Source organism: Talpa occidentalis, unplaced genomic scaffold (assembly GCF_014898055.3).
Source record: "Talpa occidentalis isolate TD23 unplaced genomic scaffold, MPIMG_talOcc4v2.1 talOcc4.11, whole genome shotgun sequence".
NCBI classification, from domain to species: Eukaryota; Metazoa; Chordata; class Mammalia; order Eulipotyphla; family Talpidae; genus Talpa; species Talpa occidentalis.
This window is the reverse complement of record NW_023601104.1, coordinates 55288881-55306564: the sequence shown is the minus strand read 5'-3', so window position 1 is coordinate 55306564 and position 17684 is coordinate 55288881. Positions and strand designations below refer to the sequence as shown.

At 35.0% G+C, this 17684-nt stretch overlaps 1 protein-coding gene across 13 annotated transcripts in view; it reads right to left on the bottom strand.

The window, feature by feature from the left end:
- Positions 1–17684, bottom strand: part of LRFN5 (leucine rich repeat and fibronectin type III domain containing 5) — a 268041-nt gene that overhangs the window by 170594 nt on the left and 79763 nt on the right. The gene's annotated exons all lie outside the window — the stretch shown is intronic.

Below are 17684 nucleotides of genomic sequence, written 5' to 3'. Positions count from 1 at the left end.
TCTTCCTATATCGTTTTTAAGATTCTCTGATCTTGTGTTCTTTTCAGAAGATAAACTTGTGCCTTCAGTCCAGATTCTTCCAGGATTCTATCATCCATCTGTTCTGGTCCTAAGTGTCTGGAAATTAAACTCTCAAAAAAAGTGTGCCTAAAAATTGGAGGAAGCAGGGGAAGGACATAACATCCATACTAACAGAAACATCCCTATCCATTTCATTTTACATTTTAGCTAAGCATTAGGTTTTGTTCCTGAGCTATAAATGAGTTAAGATAAATGTATTTTTCATACATGTTAATCCATTTTTATTACTTGTGCTAAAATATGTGGTATAAAGTGTGGCGATGAAATATGAAGTGACAGTGTATAGGTATAGCAAATTATTTGCAGTGAAATGACTAGCGGTTTAATCCAACTAATTATGTTTCTCTAATCTTTAGCAAGCACACAAACACCTGCATCCTATTATGTACAATTTTATATAAGACAACAAGACATCTTCCTCAGCTAGAGTTCAAGATGCTTACAGGAAAAAAAAAAAAAACAGTTTATAAGTAACAAGTGGGGGCCTATGAGTCATCAAGCAAACTGTCTTTCGATCAATTCATAATGGCAGTGTTCATTACATCCAAGTCATCAGGAATGCAGAAGAGGCAGACAGGGCTAAAGTCCTGGAATCTATGCCAGTCCTTCATGATACTCCCTGTCTCTTGGCAGACAGCCTGCTTCGACCTTAGAATGGGAGAAACTAAATATCAATGAGGAGGAAGCACCTGCCTCAGCCAGAAGATTTGACCTACAAGTTACCTCAATCTGCATAGCAACTATGTGAGCTACTCACATATGCTGCCTCTTCTATTTCTGTAACATCCATTGAAGACCAATGCTATCAACATTTTCCAAATGGGAAAATGTGATGTGCAATGGGGTGATATGCTAAGTCTGGGAAAACCTTGAATTCAGGTTATCACACAAACAGCCTTTTACTATAGAATCTATTTTTTCCTGCATGTTTACTAGGCCAGGTGTACTTTGTGGTAACAAAAATGATTCAGCACTCACACATCTATTTCAATACATTATTGGATGACAAAAGTAGTATAGGAGTTATATGGGTAATCTGTTAACTCTTATATTGAGTACAAAGCTTGTGATATCTTCTTAATGATATAAACAAACTCAAATATAAGGTCTTACATGTGTTTTTGCAGTAAAAATTTATTTTTGCTTCTATTAAACCTTAAATCAATAAATATGAATACATCAAAGGAATCTATTGTCGGGAATAAAACATGGTTTAAGGTCAATTTCAGTAACTTCAAGGTATTACACAAATGCACTTACAGTGATCAATATACATCTTTTTCTTGCTAAAGAGGCTCTTATGCTGATGTACTCATTTTCAACAAAGGGAAATATGTTGCACTAGGGAAACAAAAGAAATTGGTTGATTTATGTGTCTACTGTAATATTTTAAATCTTCAATCTCTGATGTTTCAGGGCAGTGCAACTACCCTTCAACTTTCAAAATCTTTTAAATCTAAATAATACAGCCATTATCTAACCACAGAGAACTGTGTGACTATCTGACTTGAAACTCTATGGACCTGGTAATTATCACTGGCAGCTTATTTGTGGAATTTAAAGAACACTTTGGTACTGAATACCTGATTATCTTCCCAAGAAAACTAAAGACATCGATATAAAAATGCTTAGAAAAACCATGTCATGCTAAAAGTACTGATGTAGTAGTAACTGTATTACCTTAATACTGTGTTTTGAAAACTGAAAAATATATTATAAAATTTGCAGTTATAATTAACCAAAACATTACTCCTCCCAGTCAATCAACAAGTAATCAAAAATGATACAAGTCATATTTCCCTAATGATAGTGAAAGAGAAATATGAATTTATTCTTTAATCCATTTTTTGAAATTCACAGTCAGATCCCTTCACATTTCTGTAGAGTGCTCTAATATAATAATGGAATGTATAGTTAATCTTTCACATGACCCATTCAATGTCCTTTTCAGACCTTCAGAATAATGTTTTCAAATGCCCTCCAAAGATATCATCCTGTCTCCAGGAATGATCAAATATATCTCAAGTTACTGTGCTGTGGTTTTACATTAGGAGGGGAATGTCTGCCAACAGTTCATGTAATTTGCACTTAAGAGAGTCATTTTTTTTTTATTCTTTGTCTACTCAGCCATCCTATATCTTTGAAAAACATAAAGTTCTTTGTGTCATTTCTTCAAATACTCATCCTTGAAATTCTAACACCAGGGGATTCAGATATAGTTCCTAAGGTAATGCCCTGTGTATTCTATTTAGACCAGAAATGCTTCATCTTTTGCTGATACAGACAACCAAAGACAAAAATTGGTCATTTAAGTAGCATATCCTTGAAGTATGTAATACAGAACCGTGAAATCATGAAATATAAGATAAAGGAGAGTGGAATTTGAGGAAGAAACTTCTGTAATAATCATTTAACTTGATCTTATTTGTCTACTATACATGGTAGGTGCTTGTACAATGGCTTTACAATAAACAAAGGTCAGACTTATCTAATTATAATACCCAGATATAGGTTAATCAGTGACTGTGATATGTAAATTTAATAAAAAATGAAATAACCTACTTTGGTATATGCTGAAAGCATTTAATTTTTCATGAATGCTCCACATGACTCTGTCTCCAGTGTCCTAATCTTTCCTGTGTGGTGCTCCTTCAAAGATATAAACACTAGTGAAATGCAATATAATAAAGGTCACAATGGAAACAATTAGAGGGTGGAAATGCTTCCTGAATTTGCTTATCCAAAAGCAGAGATTTTCCTTTAGTGTAAAATTGAATAAGTACATGGTGCTTTGATGTCCTTTGCTGTCTTGAAAATTTGGGACTAATATAGCTTTCTAACAACTTATCCCCACATGGTTTGGCATTAAAAAAAAAAAAAAACTATGCTTTTATATTAATAGCCTGATACAGGGCCTCCCTGGTGGCGCAACAGATTAAGACGCAACCTATGAAGCTGTTTGCAGCCTCTGCAATATGAGTTCAATTCCTGGCCCCCCACTGGCCATGGAGCAACCCACATGGCACAGCGGACCTCTCCTGGCTTGCCCGCTGCTCCCCCTCAGCAGTGTACCTCAGTCAATCTGCCTGTTCTGTTCCCCACTCTGTCTCTGGTGAATCCTCTCATGTCCCACACCTCTGGCCTGTACCCCAACTCTTACATGCATAAATAAAAAATCTTTAAAAAAAATAGCCTGATACAAAGAAATAATGGCATTCCAATCCAACTCAGACTACAAGACTCAACTTACAAAGCTTATTTGGAATGTAGGTACTTCAGAGTGACAGTTAATTGTTTTCACCTCTGGTATTTCCATTTTCTAAGCTTACTCTTCACTTGTGATTCTCCTGGATATGCCACCCAGCACCCACAGAATGTGTTGGCTATTTTCTTTAAAAAAAAAAATATTTATTTATTTATGCATACAAGAACTGGGGTAAAGGCCAGAGGTGCAGGGGGTGAGAGGATTCACCAGAGACAGAGTGGGGAACCGAACAGGCAGAATGACTGAAATACACTGCTGAGGGGAGCAGCGGGCGAGACAGGAGAGGTTTGCTACACCATGTGGGTAGATCCTGGCAAGCCAGGTAGCTCGTGCTGCAGAGGCTGCAGATAGCTGCATAGTGCTGTGCTTAACCCCTTGCACCATCAGGGAGGCCCTGTGTTGGCTATTTTCAATGTGCTGGTTATCACAACTCTAGTGTCTGTTAGTAGTTTCTCAATGTCATAACCAGAATTAGATACTATTACCCAGCACTTGTTCAGTTCTCCTTCATTTTTTGCTTTTTATTTTACCTATAAAATAATAATTTTTCCTCATGCCATTCCTGTGAGGTATGTAGGAAAACTTTGATTATGATTCTTTTATTAATGAAAAAACAGAGCACTGAGAAGATCAAATGCAAGTCTCAAAGTTGTGCAAAAAGTTAGCATCAAAGGCAAAGACAGAATCCCAGGAGAGTGCTCTAAGCACTGAGCCCATCCATCCAACCCTGTAGACAAAACAAGTGGTTCTGGATTCTGAGCTCCTCTGTTCAATTAGCAACAATGTGTGTGTGGTGGTGGGGGTGGGAGGGGGAAGATAAGACTGCATCCTATTGTTTGCTAAAGAAACAAATCTCCTTATCTGTGGCTTCTAGATTAGGTCATGACATGTTCTTTGAAATGTATTTACCAGACCATCCATCTTCTGACAGCCAGGACTGCCTTATTTACTTTGCCATTCCCATTGCCTAACACAATATCTAGTCATAAGAGGAACATAATGGATCCCCGCTTTTGAACAAATGATTCATAAGCTCTGTCTTTAGAAAAAAAATATTATTTTAGCATCTCAGTAGAGCCCAGATACTAGGAATCAGGAAGCTCTGTTCCATTTCTGTCACTTTTCAGGTATACTTTATTGAACAAATTTCTTATCTGTACTTTAGAGAAAATATCAATGTTTTTTACCTCACAGTATTTCTATAAGAATTATATAAAACAAATGAGAGAAATCTATTCTAAGAGCTACCAAAGAAATATATATATATGTAAATTAATATTATCTCTCTATATTTGAAATAACACATCTTTTATACTTGATAATACATTTACAGAAGCATATTTTAGGGGTGCCAATAAAATATTAATGTATGTTACCATATTTATCACTACTTTTAAATTTTATAAAATTTAAATTTATATTTTTATGTTATTCAATTTAGTCTACAGTATAAAAACAACATGTATAATTTTGTTTGTACTGATTTTTAAAATTTGCTTTTAAAAATTAAGATTGCACATAATTTTTAAGAACTGGGTTCTTTCATAGAATATGTATTTTTGTGAGGAGAACTGATATACAACACTAGAAAACTGCAAACTAGAATTTGGAAAGTCAGATATTTTTAAATGTCTTTTTCTCATTAGCAAGAGAAGGCAATTAGAATATCATATAAAATGTTTCTAGAACACTATTTCTTCTTCACTAAATGACTCTTATCACTCAACCCATCAAACATATTTAAGCAATTTAAGCTGCCTTCCATTAATTTCTGGGAATACACAGCTACCCCCTAACAGGGTAGAGCTGACTAATAACACTTTACAGATACCCCCAGCCACTGCATCTAAGGTGAATTTGATTGATAGCTCTTGTTAGGGGCAACCTTAATACCCTTACAATTTTAAGTCCTTACTTATTAATAACAGCCAAAATCCCAGAATTTCAAAGTTCTTAGGATTACCTCATCTCTCTGGGCTGAGGAAAGAAATTGTGCCTTGTTATCCACAATGATAGACATTTCTCATATTATAACATCTATTTAGGATGTCAGAACTGTCCTGGGAGTAGAGTTGGTCCAGCAACAAAGGAGTATATCAAAGGTATTGGTATAGTCTCATATCAAACATGAGACTGGGAATAAAGGAAGGTTTTAATAAAATCCAAGGAAGTAAACAGAGAAAAGAATCTGGGTTTGAAGCAAAATCTGGAAAGATATCCTAAGACAAATTCATGACTGGTGAAGAAATCTTTCTGGGTATTAACAAATGGACCCCTGGGACAGAGAGCTACTGTTTGAGATGCTGAATGATTTACCAATCTGATTCTATCAGAGATGGTTAAGGCTCTCTTAAACTTATGGACAGTGTGGTCTAATCCCTAGGTTCTTAAACATTCAAATCTATCAGTCCTACATTTTTGAACCGTTCTCTTAGACACAGGCTGCAGATTTTACTTATTCCTAAGTAATTGTACATATTTTTTAAAACTCTAAATGAAGAGTAAAGAACTCAGGGCAAAAGAATAACAAGCAGGACACCCGGTCAGGTCAACCCTTGACTACAAGGGATGACAAACCTCATTAAACAGAATAATCCCAGTCCTGACTGCTGTGCTGGGAAAGCATTCTGAGAATAGGACACACATATTCAGAATGAAACTCTTTAAGAATTAGAGACTACTTTGGACAGATCTAGATTCAATTAGAACCTCTTCATTTGAACTTAGATAAGAAGAAAGCAAATTTGGAAAAAGAAGGGAAGAGGTCCTGCCCCCTTCCCAATTCTTGCTTTTTTTAGTGTTATATGATAAAAACAAAACCACAAGAAGTGTGCCTGATCATGCCATTCTGAAAACTATGCAACTGCATTGTAATAAGATAATGGCAGTACATTTATAAAAGAGCAATCTCCCTAATTATAATCATGGAATTAAGCAGCCTGACTAAGGGGGTACCTCCTAATGAGGACTATAGTCTGAGCAACTTCTTTCTACCTGGCCTAAAATATGAAAATGATAATGAGGTCACAACAAATGCCCAAAGTAAGGAAGAGTGTGATAGATTTATGAAATAACCCCCTTTCAGACTAAGAGCTTGACATTAAAAGAGAGCTTAGTATTAACTTCTATGATCTTAAAGAAGAAAATGTGCTAAAACTGTAATTCCTAAAGTCTAGGGAAAGTAAACTGGAATTAACTGAAATCATTAAGACACGTACTGACTCTAGAATACAGGTCTTCAGTAACTCCCACCCATAATATTTTAATTACCTTTTAACCAATCTTTGCATCAACTCATCAGTTGAAGCAATATTTACTTATATTTATAAAGCAAGTATGTTCTAACCCTATAATTTCCCAACTCAGAAAACTTCAATGGCTTCCTACTAATGTCAAATTTAATATGAATGCCTTTAAATATTTTCAGGCATTTTATTTATAATCTAAATTCAAGTAATAATTAGACAACTCCTTCCAAAGTGCAATTTTCAGTCTCCTTTTGATGTCTTTTGTTGTTTTATCCATTCCTGTTTCCAAATTCTAAAATGTCTGCTCTCTTACTTCAAAGCACACAAACACTAGCAATTTTTAAAGGATCATCTCAAGTGCATCTTTCTTTACGATATTTTTCAGGATTCCCAGCTAAATCTTATCATAACCAGTGGTCTCTTGTTGCATATTCACATTCTGCTTTGATTAAAATAATTGGTGAGACTTTCCTATTTCCTGAAGATACACAGTGTATGTCTTTCTTATTATTTAATGCTGACATCATATTACAGATTGTTCCTTCCTTACTTTTATCACTCACATCATCTACACAGTGCAACCTGACGTAGGCCAATAATCTCTGTTAAAATGACATAGAGAATTAATCATTTTAACTTAACTTTCTACTTCATATATTAACTTTCAAAACTGGATTGAAAATCTTGATACCTATGTATTCGGTTTCCTTGATTTGTAACATTTCAGATAAATTATATGTACTAGCCAATACAGAGTACTGAAAATACACAAGTTTTGTGTTTGTTCTTTAAAATCATTTATAAAAATTATGATATTTTGAAGAAATATCATGGTAAATTCTAGTTCTTCCTGGTTTTGAATAAATGTTCTGAAACCAATATGGTTTTTGACTTTTCAAAATATAATTTGTTGGCAAGAAATGATTCCAGGGCCTCGCCTGGTGGCGCAGCGGTTGATCGCTGGGCTGCAAAGCTGCCTGAAGCCTCTGCAGCACTGGTTCGATCCCCAGCCACTGAGCGAAGGTCCCACATAGTGCGCAGACCTCTCCTGCCAACCGCTGCTCCCCTCAGCAGTGTACTTCAGTCCTTCTGCCTGTTCTGCTCCCCGCTCTGGCTCTGGTGAATTCTCTCACCCTCCCACACTTCTGACTGTACCCAATGCTTGTATAAATAAATAAATAAATCTTAAAAAAAAATGATTCCAGTTTCATTGTAAAAGAGAAACAATACTCCTCTCTTGAAGTTCTAAAATCATTAAAAATTTAACATGTTGCACTTATATACTTGTCATTTGGGAGAAAATTATAAATATCAGTGAATTATTTGTTAACTATTCTAATTAATTTCTCAGAATATACACCATATTTAATAACTCAGAAAGTTTGAAAGTTTGATCTAGTTTATATAAAAATGTGAAAGAACAAACCTCACTTTCAATCATTTCTCAATATGACAAGAATCAAAACTAAAAATGATAAAAATAAAAATGGACCCAAATTCCACAGCTTTAAAGAAATCAGATCACCTTGATCCAATTTAAGCAGTGGGTCTTTAGTTACACACTGGGACATACAGTTCTTAGAGCTAGTCGAAAAAATATGTGATAGCTAATTATGCCCTAGAAGAAAGGTTTATATTTCAGTGTCTCGGGTATTTTATCTACACAGGTAGTGTTTCAGAGAGGATTACAAAATTCTCCTTTGATTCCCAAATTATATGCTTCTACTATTTTATTTCCACTCTTGAAGTATAGACGATCTTATGCCCGACTAACAACAGCGTATGTTCTTTCTCTGTTTTAAACTATTTCCCTCCTTGCCTTCTTATATACCAGAAGACTCCATGAGGAGAAAGTTCATTAGACAAAAGGTTATCTGCGGAGGCCACAATGGAAGAAATCACGACTTAGTGATACATTTTTGGTACTATTCAAAAAGGAATGTGACCTCGTGAAAGATGTACCTTCAGAAAATTAGAGATCTATAATTGAATGACTGTAGTGGAACTCATTATTGTGAATGTCCTCTGTTTTCAGATCTGTTTTGTGTTATTGAGAACCATTTCACATCAATTTTAAATTTATTTTTATAACAATCTTTGTAATACAAAAAAATTCTAGGGACATTGAAGCAGAGCGAAAGTCAGTAGGATGAACTGAATAAGGCAAACCACACTAATGTAAATTATATAACAATAATTTTGTAAGTCTAATAATTTTGAAACACATTGCAAAAAACTGTATTATTTTCTATTCCTCCACATCAGTTTTTCCTTCCTAGGGAAAAAAATGCGATTCAATCATGATAATTGGACAAAAGAACACTAATGACTTCTTTTGCATTGCTATGTGTTAAAGAAGGAAATTTTTGCCCTACACACAAACATATATCAGAAAAAAAAGTGTAAATCATTATTTTAGGAGTACACATACCTAGTTTTATGATTTTTTTTAAATTTCTTAATATAGAGGGCAACATTTATAAAATTACAGAGACCATTTTGCCTGCTATTTTAAAAAATGCAATGGTATAAAGGAATATCTTAATTGACACTCATGGCATTGCTATTTAAAATATCATAACTGAAATAGTTTTTATGGATTTGGACAAGACCCTAAAATCCGTATGCAGAGTGAACAATGTCAATGTCAATTCTGTTTGTAAATTCTGTTTGTAATGTCAATTCTGATATTTTTCACTAAATATCATTGACCTACGCTTTACCAGCACCTAAAATTGATCCTGAAATGATTATTTATAATTATTCAAACCTACTTAAAAGTACTCACTAAGGCATTCTAAAACAAAAGGAAGTCAAGATATATTACATAAAAAATAAAGAGAATAAATACCATCCTCCAAAGAAGCACAAAAACCTATAATCAAGTCATGCCAGTGGAGTATAAAAGAAATTGTAAAGTTAAACAAAGCTCTTAGTTGAAATCATTTTATAGCGATATCGGATATAGACTTTAGCTATATTATATACATATAAATATACACACATTATGATAATATACTCTGTCTTATTTATCAATTGAGGAGTATGAAAACTTACATAATATAGACATCATAATATTGACCATTTATTGTGCATGACTATGCTTTGGGCAATATGCCTAAGACTCATTTAGTTATATACTCAAATACTGAAAACACACCTGAAACCTGGGATTATTAGCTTTAGTTTATAGATAAAACACTGGAGATCTGAGAGGATTTATAACTTGCCTAAGGTGACAGAATTAAAACCAAGTCTGAATATAAATTCCATATTTTGTCAATCACAAAATAAGAAAACTCTGGTATGGGTTTACATTTATGATTTTCACATTTAATGATTATCAGATTATAAAAGTATTACATTTATTTAATGCAGGAAATTAAAAATAGCTAAAATATTATTAAGAAATATATAGAAATATGGAGAAAATAAAAAAATCTAGTTTCTAACATTATTAACATTCTGATGGATCTATTATCAGTCATTTTTAAATGCATGTAAAAAATACAAGAATAGGGCCTCTCTGGTGGCTCAAGTGGTTAAGTCTCAACACTATCAAGCTATCACCAGCTACTGCAGCATGAGTTCAATCCCAGGATAGGGAGGTAACCCACATGGTGCAGCAGACCTCTCCTGTCTCTCCTGCTGTTCCCCTCAGCAGTGTATTTCAGTAGATCTGCCTGATCTGCTCCCTACTCTGTCTCTGGTAAATCCTCTTACCCCTCCCCCGGACACCTCTGGCCTATACCCCAGTTCTGTTATGCATAAATTTTAAAATTCTTTCAAAAATACAGGGATATAGACATGATATTTTTATAACTCTTCTCTGTTTTCCAAATCGCTTATGTGTCAAAATGTAAAATAAAAATACTTATATTTCATAGGGCTGTTATGAGGCTTAAATATTGATAATGGAAGTAAAGAGATTCGTAAAACAAACAAGTATAATACTATTCAAAAAAAGACTAATGTTAGTTTTGAAAAAGAAGAAAGATTCCCCAAAATGCTACTGATTTTTTGCTTTGTGATTTTTTTTTTATCCTCCTTTTAAACATACACACTGACTATGCATGAAAAAAAAACAAAAAAACCACTATCCCTAATCTATAACTTTCTACACCAAACCCTGGTCAACTCCACCATCAAATCTTGATCCACACAGCCATTTGTGCTCAGTGGTTTCCCTTTTTGTCCCTACAGTCTAGTCAAGGCAGCAGCCTGAGAGAGCCTAATAATAGAAGCCATTTCATGTCACATCTCTGTCCAAAACCCTTCCTGGCTTCCTGGCTTTCATATTGAAAGTTAAACAGCTTAGGGCTTCCTTCTCTCTACCCTCTTTAATAACTCTCCTGTTCTTCCACTCTCTTTCACCACAAGTGCTTTTTGGCTACTTTGTGAACATGCCACACTTGTTACTGCCCAGAGTTTGTGAACTTACTCTTTCCTAAGTCACTCTTTTCCTGGATACCTTCATGGGCTTACTCCCATACTCACTTTCTGAAAATGTTCTCTCATCTGAGAACACATGTTCCTGATCACCCTTAATAAAATGTCAACCCTCCCTCTCCAAGTCCACAACCCTGATAGTACTTTCAATATTTTTCTTTGAACAATTAACATCATCTAAAATTGTAAATATTGTTTGCTTATTTGTTGTCTATTGCTCACACCTAAAAGTAATAAATTCATGATAACTATGATTTTGATTTCTCCATTCATTGTGCCCTTGATTAATGACTGGCAGATAAATATTCGTCAAATAAATTAATCATGAAAGGCTTATTACAGGCTTTGTAATTTCTGAAATGGACTCCAAAAAATCAGTGGAATTTGAACTGTGATAAATGGTACAAAAGCAAGAGCTCCTAGAAGAATAGATCCAAGAAAATATACAGAGAGGAAATAAAGGTAGTAGAGTCTGTGCCAGCCAAATGATTGAGTTTTATTATTGTACGCAGTGTGAACAGAGAAGCAGTCATCACTGAGACTGGAGGCAGGATATTATTGGGGTTTAGAGGGCTGTGAATGTCAGAGAACAACTTTGAATTTAATTTAATAAGCAATGGGAGACCTCTGGAGGTTTTTTGAGTAGGAAAATTACATGAGTGGAACACTTTAGGAAGATTTATCTTGCCAGAATATACAGTATGGATTAAAATAAGGATGGCTGTAAGTAGAGCGACCAGAGCTTTATATTAACCATTCCAATCAAATCTACTCTAACATTTGATAAGTCAGAAAAGATCTTCAGATTTTAGTTTGCAAGTCTTCCAGCTAAGGTCAATGAAATAAAAGACAAAACTTTACTACAGAAGATACAAACACAAAACGGTAAAGAACTAAGAAACATACGAAAGGATAAATCTCATGAAAATAAACTGTATCTAATATGATATAATGACTTATTAAAATGACCAAGGAAAACATGGTCAGTAGAGCAATGGACATCCAACAATTGAAGTAGGGGAAGTCATATGACTAAGACATCTTGCATAAAAGAAAAGTATCCTTTCCTATTTACCTCTCAAAAGCATATGATGCAAAAATAGTAATATTGTCAAAGAAATGAAAATTTCCCCATTTTTCTGTTACTGTACATATGAATTAGTGACAAATACATGACAACCAAATTACGTAATTTACAAAATGGAATTGAAATGTCTGGCTTCTGAAAAAAATAATATGACTAATATTAAAAATAATTCGGTTCAAGAAATTGATCTTTTCTTGAAGTCATGTACTTCTCAAAAGCAGCTCTCAGGAATTCTTGAAAAGGATCAATAGTTCAAATTATAATTTTGAAATGATAGAAATTTATAGTATTTTGTCAATTTATTTGATGCTATAGCCAACTTAGAATCATAATTATATAACTGAAAGAAGTCATTGCTTTAAACTAGCATAACTCACAGGAAATTTGATTTTCTTAAGATATGTTATTTCATTTTATTTAAATGTTATTTGAGATGTGTTATAGGTAATTCCTAGCTCATTTCTGTATTTCTTCAGTCTCCAAATATTACTATACAGGACGCCTTGGATTAAATAAACTCAAGTGACCTCCCTGGTGGCACAAGGGGCTAATATGCAACCTATGAAGCTATCCAGAGCCTCTGCAGCACAGCACGAGTTCGAGGGAGCTACGCACATTGCACAGCATACCTCTTCTGACTCACCTGCTGCTTCCCTCAGCAGTGTATTTCAGTCAATCCACCTGTTCTGTTCAGTCAATCCACCTGTTCAATCCCACTCTGTCTCTGGTGAATCCTCTCATGCCCCACACCTCTGGCCTGTACCCCAGTTCTTGCATGCACGAATAAATAAATCTTTCAAATAAATAAATAAATAAATAAACTGGAGAAAAATCTGAGTAATATGTTGCCTTTGTTTTTGTGTCCCCATCACTGCCTTTACACATCAATGAGTGTTTCATTTCAAAAATTCTATTCAAAAATTTAATATCTATTGCAGGCATTTGGGAGAAAGAAAGCTAAAAATCTGTCAAATATATCATGACCTCAAAAACATTAGCATCTCATGTGTGGGGGAAAAATAATAAACAAATGATTTAAAGACCATATATTAATGCTGTGCTGATGAGAATGCTCTGATTTGGAATAGCCACTAAATACAAAAGTCAAACTTTCAGAAGAAACTCTTCTCAGTGCCCCTGGGACAGAATCTATGCCTTACAGCTACTCTGTTGAGCATCACAGAAACCCAGCTGGAGACCAGATGGGATCAATGGTAAGAGAGAGGTGAGAATTTTACAGGGACTATTACCAAGATGAAAATGCATGCATTGGGCCTCCCTAGTTGCGCAAAGGGTTAAGACTAGCAACCTATGAAGCTGTCAGCAGCCACTGCAGCACAAGTTTGATCACCAGCCAGGGAGCAACCCACATGGTGCAGCAGACCTCTCCTGTCTCGCACGCTGCTCCCCTCAGCAGTGTATTTCGGTCAATCTGCCTGTTCTGTTTTCCACTCTGTCTCTAGTGAATCCTCTCACCCCCCCACACCTCTGGCCTATACCCCAGTTCTTGTATGCATAAGAAATGTTTAAAAAAAAAAAAAAGAAAAAAGAAAGGAAATGCATGCATTGTACAAAAATGAAAAATGTTATAAAAATATACAAAATAATTAAAAATATTTTTTTTAAAAAAAGGGTAGCACGGGAACAAATATGTGTGACAATAACTTCAACTTTGGGCATCAGAGAAGGCCTCCCCAAAAGATTTTGGATATCCTGTTGAATAAATAATATGAGGACGATGAGAAAATGATATTTTAGGCAGAAAGGTAAATAGAATCAAAGACAAGGAAATAGCTTAGTATGGTTAGAGAACTATAAATAGTTTAGTAATGCTTGGACAAGATTCTGAGGCAGTTGTACTTACCACCCAATTAGGAAATTCCATTCAGAGACATAAAATGGTATCTGTCTAACCTAAATAATGTGCAGGAACCTTTTAATATATGGGTTTGTTGAAGAGAGTGAGCTGAAGTAAAACAATCAAATCATTTACAAATAAGTAATAGGAAAGTCTTTTCAAGGCCATAAAGCAGCATGGAAGCGTAGCCCACAAATGAGTGAGCATAAAGTTGATTAAACAGTAAAACTCCAGGCTCCTGTTGTTGGATAAATTATCTAATGGTGTAATATAAGGAACAACTATAGAGAAATAAGTTTTTGATTAATGGGAAATAATCTTCAAATAAATATCCAATCCAGGAGTTGAGCCAGAACAGACTGTATTATCTAAAACAGAAATGATCAGACATCATCTAAAAATGAAAATGCTCAGACATCATGAAAACTACACAAAATGTTTTTTAAATAAGCAAACACATGGTATCTCCAACATTTTTATGTATATAGTATTATAAAGCTAAAATATTTAATATACATAGTATAAGCTATAAACTATACATTACACATGTTATATGTGGTATAAAATATATATTTCTAAATACCTTTTAAAATAAAACCAGCCTCGGGCCTCCCTGGTGGCCTAGGTGTTAACTCAGTGCTATCACTGCTTTGGCTTCACTTTGGTCCCTGGCCAGGAGCTGACCAAATGACTCAGCAGACCTCTCCTATCTCACCAGCTGCTCCCTTCAGCAGTGTATTTCGGTAGATCTGCCTGTTCTGCTCCCCACTCTTCCTGGTGAATCCTCTTACCCCCTGCACCTCTGGCCTACACCCCAGTTCTTGTATGCATAAATAATCTTTAAAAAATAAAAATAAATAAAAGTCTCACAAAAGTTGTATTTAAATAGTTTAGACACTATAGGAATACTTACAAGAGTCAGAACAAGCTAGTCCAACTTGCACCAACACTCATCCATATGGAGCATGGACTAATGAGACCCAGAAGACCATGAATCTGACCTTAATAGATGGGATCTTATTTTACATTCCCAAGGGTTTCCTGTGTCATAACAGTCCTCTGAGAGGTAAAGCAGCTCTGTCTTTAATGCTAATGCCAGTACCAGACACATAATTGGTCTGCTAATTCCTGTTTATTAATTCCTGAGTATATCTTCCCCTTAGAGTCTACACATTCAAAATGGCAACAATCATATCTCTTGTTTATTGCTAAATATTTACATTTCTGCCACCCTTTTAGGTACCTGTAGAATGTTATCAGTCAATATTTACTGAATGAATGAATTGATAAGTTAAAGATGCAAAACCTAACAAGTGAAAAATAAGATAGATCAGCTTAGAGAGAATTTGTTTCCTCCTAACCTCTCTGATAAATGTTTTCACCAATGCCTTAGTGAGAAAAAAAGTGAAATGTCATATAGGAGAAATGAGGGATAAAGAGAAATTTTAAATTGTAGTCAAGATTCAGGAACTCAGATTTGAGAGGCCAGATAAGATTCAGTCTTGAAAAAACAGTCTCTGTAAGGTGCAGAGTTCTTTAGTGCAACAAACAAAAATTAACTCAGCAACTTTGAAATAAGGGTAAGTCAAGTGTTACTAAAATCCTAGAAGGCTAAATACTAGAAAATATTAATTTTCTTATCTGCAATAAATAAAATGAATTCCTATTGCAGAATATTTGCAATCACCAGTTGTATCAATGAAAACTTTATTTGTATTGTTTCTCTCTCAAGGGAGAAAAAAAATGTGTAAAACTTCAAGTGTAATACAAAGAGGCTGTTAACCAACTTTATTTCTTACTCAAATCTCTGAAATTAGAAGATTGCAAACTGCAAAGAGTGGCAGCACAAGACAATATTCACTAATTAACTAATGATTTAAATGATCTACCCCATTCCAATCTCTCTCTCCACTTAACACCAGTATAGAGAGCTGGACAGATAAATCCAAAGACACAGCTATATCTTTGACCAGGTTGTTAACTTCTTAATCAACACTTTTCCATGACAAACACATCACATAATCTATAGTAAAGCAGAACTGCAATTTCTTTTATAAAGTAGAGGATTTCATTAAGTCAATGAAAATGATGTTGAATAACTTAAAATCACATATACAGGGCCTCCCTGGTGGCACAAGGGGTTAAGATACAACCTTTGAAGCAGTTTGTATCCACAGCAGCACAAGTTCGATCCCCCGGCCAGCCAGGGAGCTACCCACATGCTCAGCAGACCTCTCCTGACTCACCTGCTGCTCCCCTCAGCAGCATATTTCAGTCAATGCCTGTTCTGTTCCCCACTCTGTCTCTGGTGAATCCTTTCATGCCCCACACCTCTGGCCTGTACCCCAGTTCTTGTATACGTAAATAAATCTTTAAAATAATAAAATAAAATAAAATTTTACTCTCAAATTACACTAAGATTTTAGGAGGGGAGCTGATTTTTTTTTTTTTTGGTTCAGTGATCTAATTATTCACCTCCATGGCACACATGCTTCTGGGGTGTGAGGCATAGAAACACTCAAAATTCTGATCTCCAGCAACATAAATCTATGGACTAGAATAGAGTTCTGAGTGAAATATCCTTTATGATGCAAGTCAAAGTTTCCTATTATTTTTAGATTAAAATAAATAATAAATACTTTTCCAAATATTACAATATAAGATTGGACAGAGCCCTGAAGCAAATGAGCAATTTCGACCTTTCATACCATTAGTGAATTTCCCACCATGAGTCCAACATATAGTTTGTTTTGTAAAGTGCAAACAAGATTCTAGATAAGCTTGGTTGCTAAATTTTTGCAATTTATTTCTATAAAATAAATTTGTAACTATCATCCATGTTTTAACATTTTAAAACTTAATAGTATGACACAGTACATAGTGGCCTTATATCACTTAGAAATATCTATTGAATTTTATTTGATTTGTAACAATAATGGCTATTAAAATCTAATATTATAGTTTTTGTTATTAAGAATTATCATATGTACAAGATTAAAAGTTTCAAACTTTATAAAAGGATAAAAAATAATCACTTGAGCCTTCCACCCAAAGGAAACCACCATTTACTTTTATATATATTTTTTTCCAAAGAAGCTTAATTTATAAAGAACAACTTATGTGTATCTGTGTGTGTGTGCATTTTTACACAAAGATAAGATAACCAGGGCCTCCCCTGGTGGCACAGCTGTTGAGCGCTGGGCTACAAAGCTGCCCTCAGCCTCTGCAGAGGCCGTTGGATCCCCGGCCGCAGGGCGAGGGTCCCACATGGTGTGCAGACCTCTCCTGCTGCACCCACTGCTTCCCTCAGCAGTGTATTTCATCAGTCTACCTGTTCTGTTCCCCACTCTGGCTCTGGTGAATTCTCTCATCCTCCCACACTTCTGACTGTACCCAGTGCTTGTATAAATAATAAATAAATAAATAAATAAATAATGAATCTTAAAAAAAAAAAGATAAGATAGCCAACATAACTTGATATATTTATCAACAAATATAAATCTATTCCATTTATTTAAAGAATAGCAAAACATTCCATTAAGATACCTGCCCATTGGGCCTCCCTGGTGGCACAGCGGTTGAGCGCTGGGTTGTGGATCTGCCCGCAGCCTCTGCAGTGCCAGTTCCATCCCTGGCTGCGGGGGAGGGTTCCACATGGCGCGCAGACCTCTCCTGCTGCCCGCTGCTCCCCTCAGC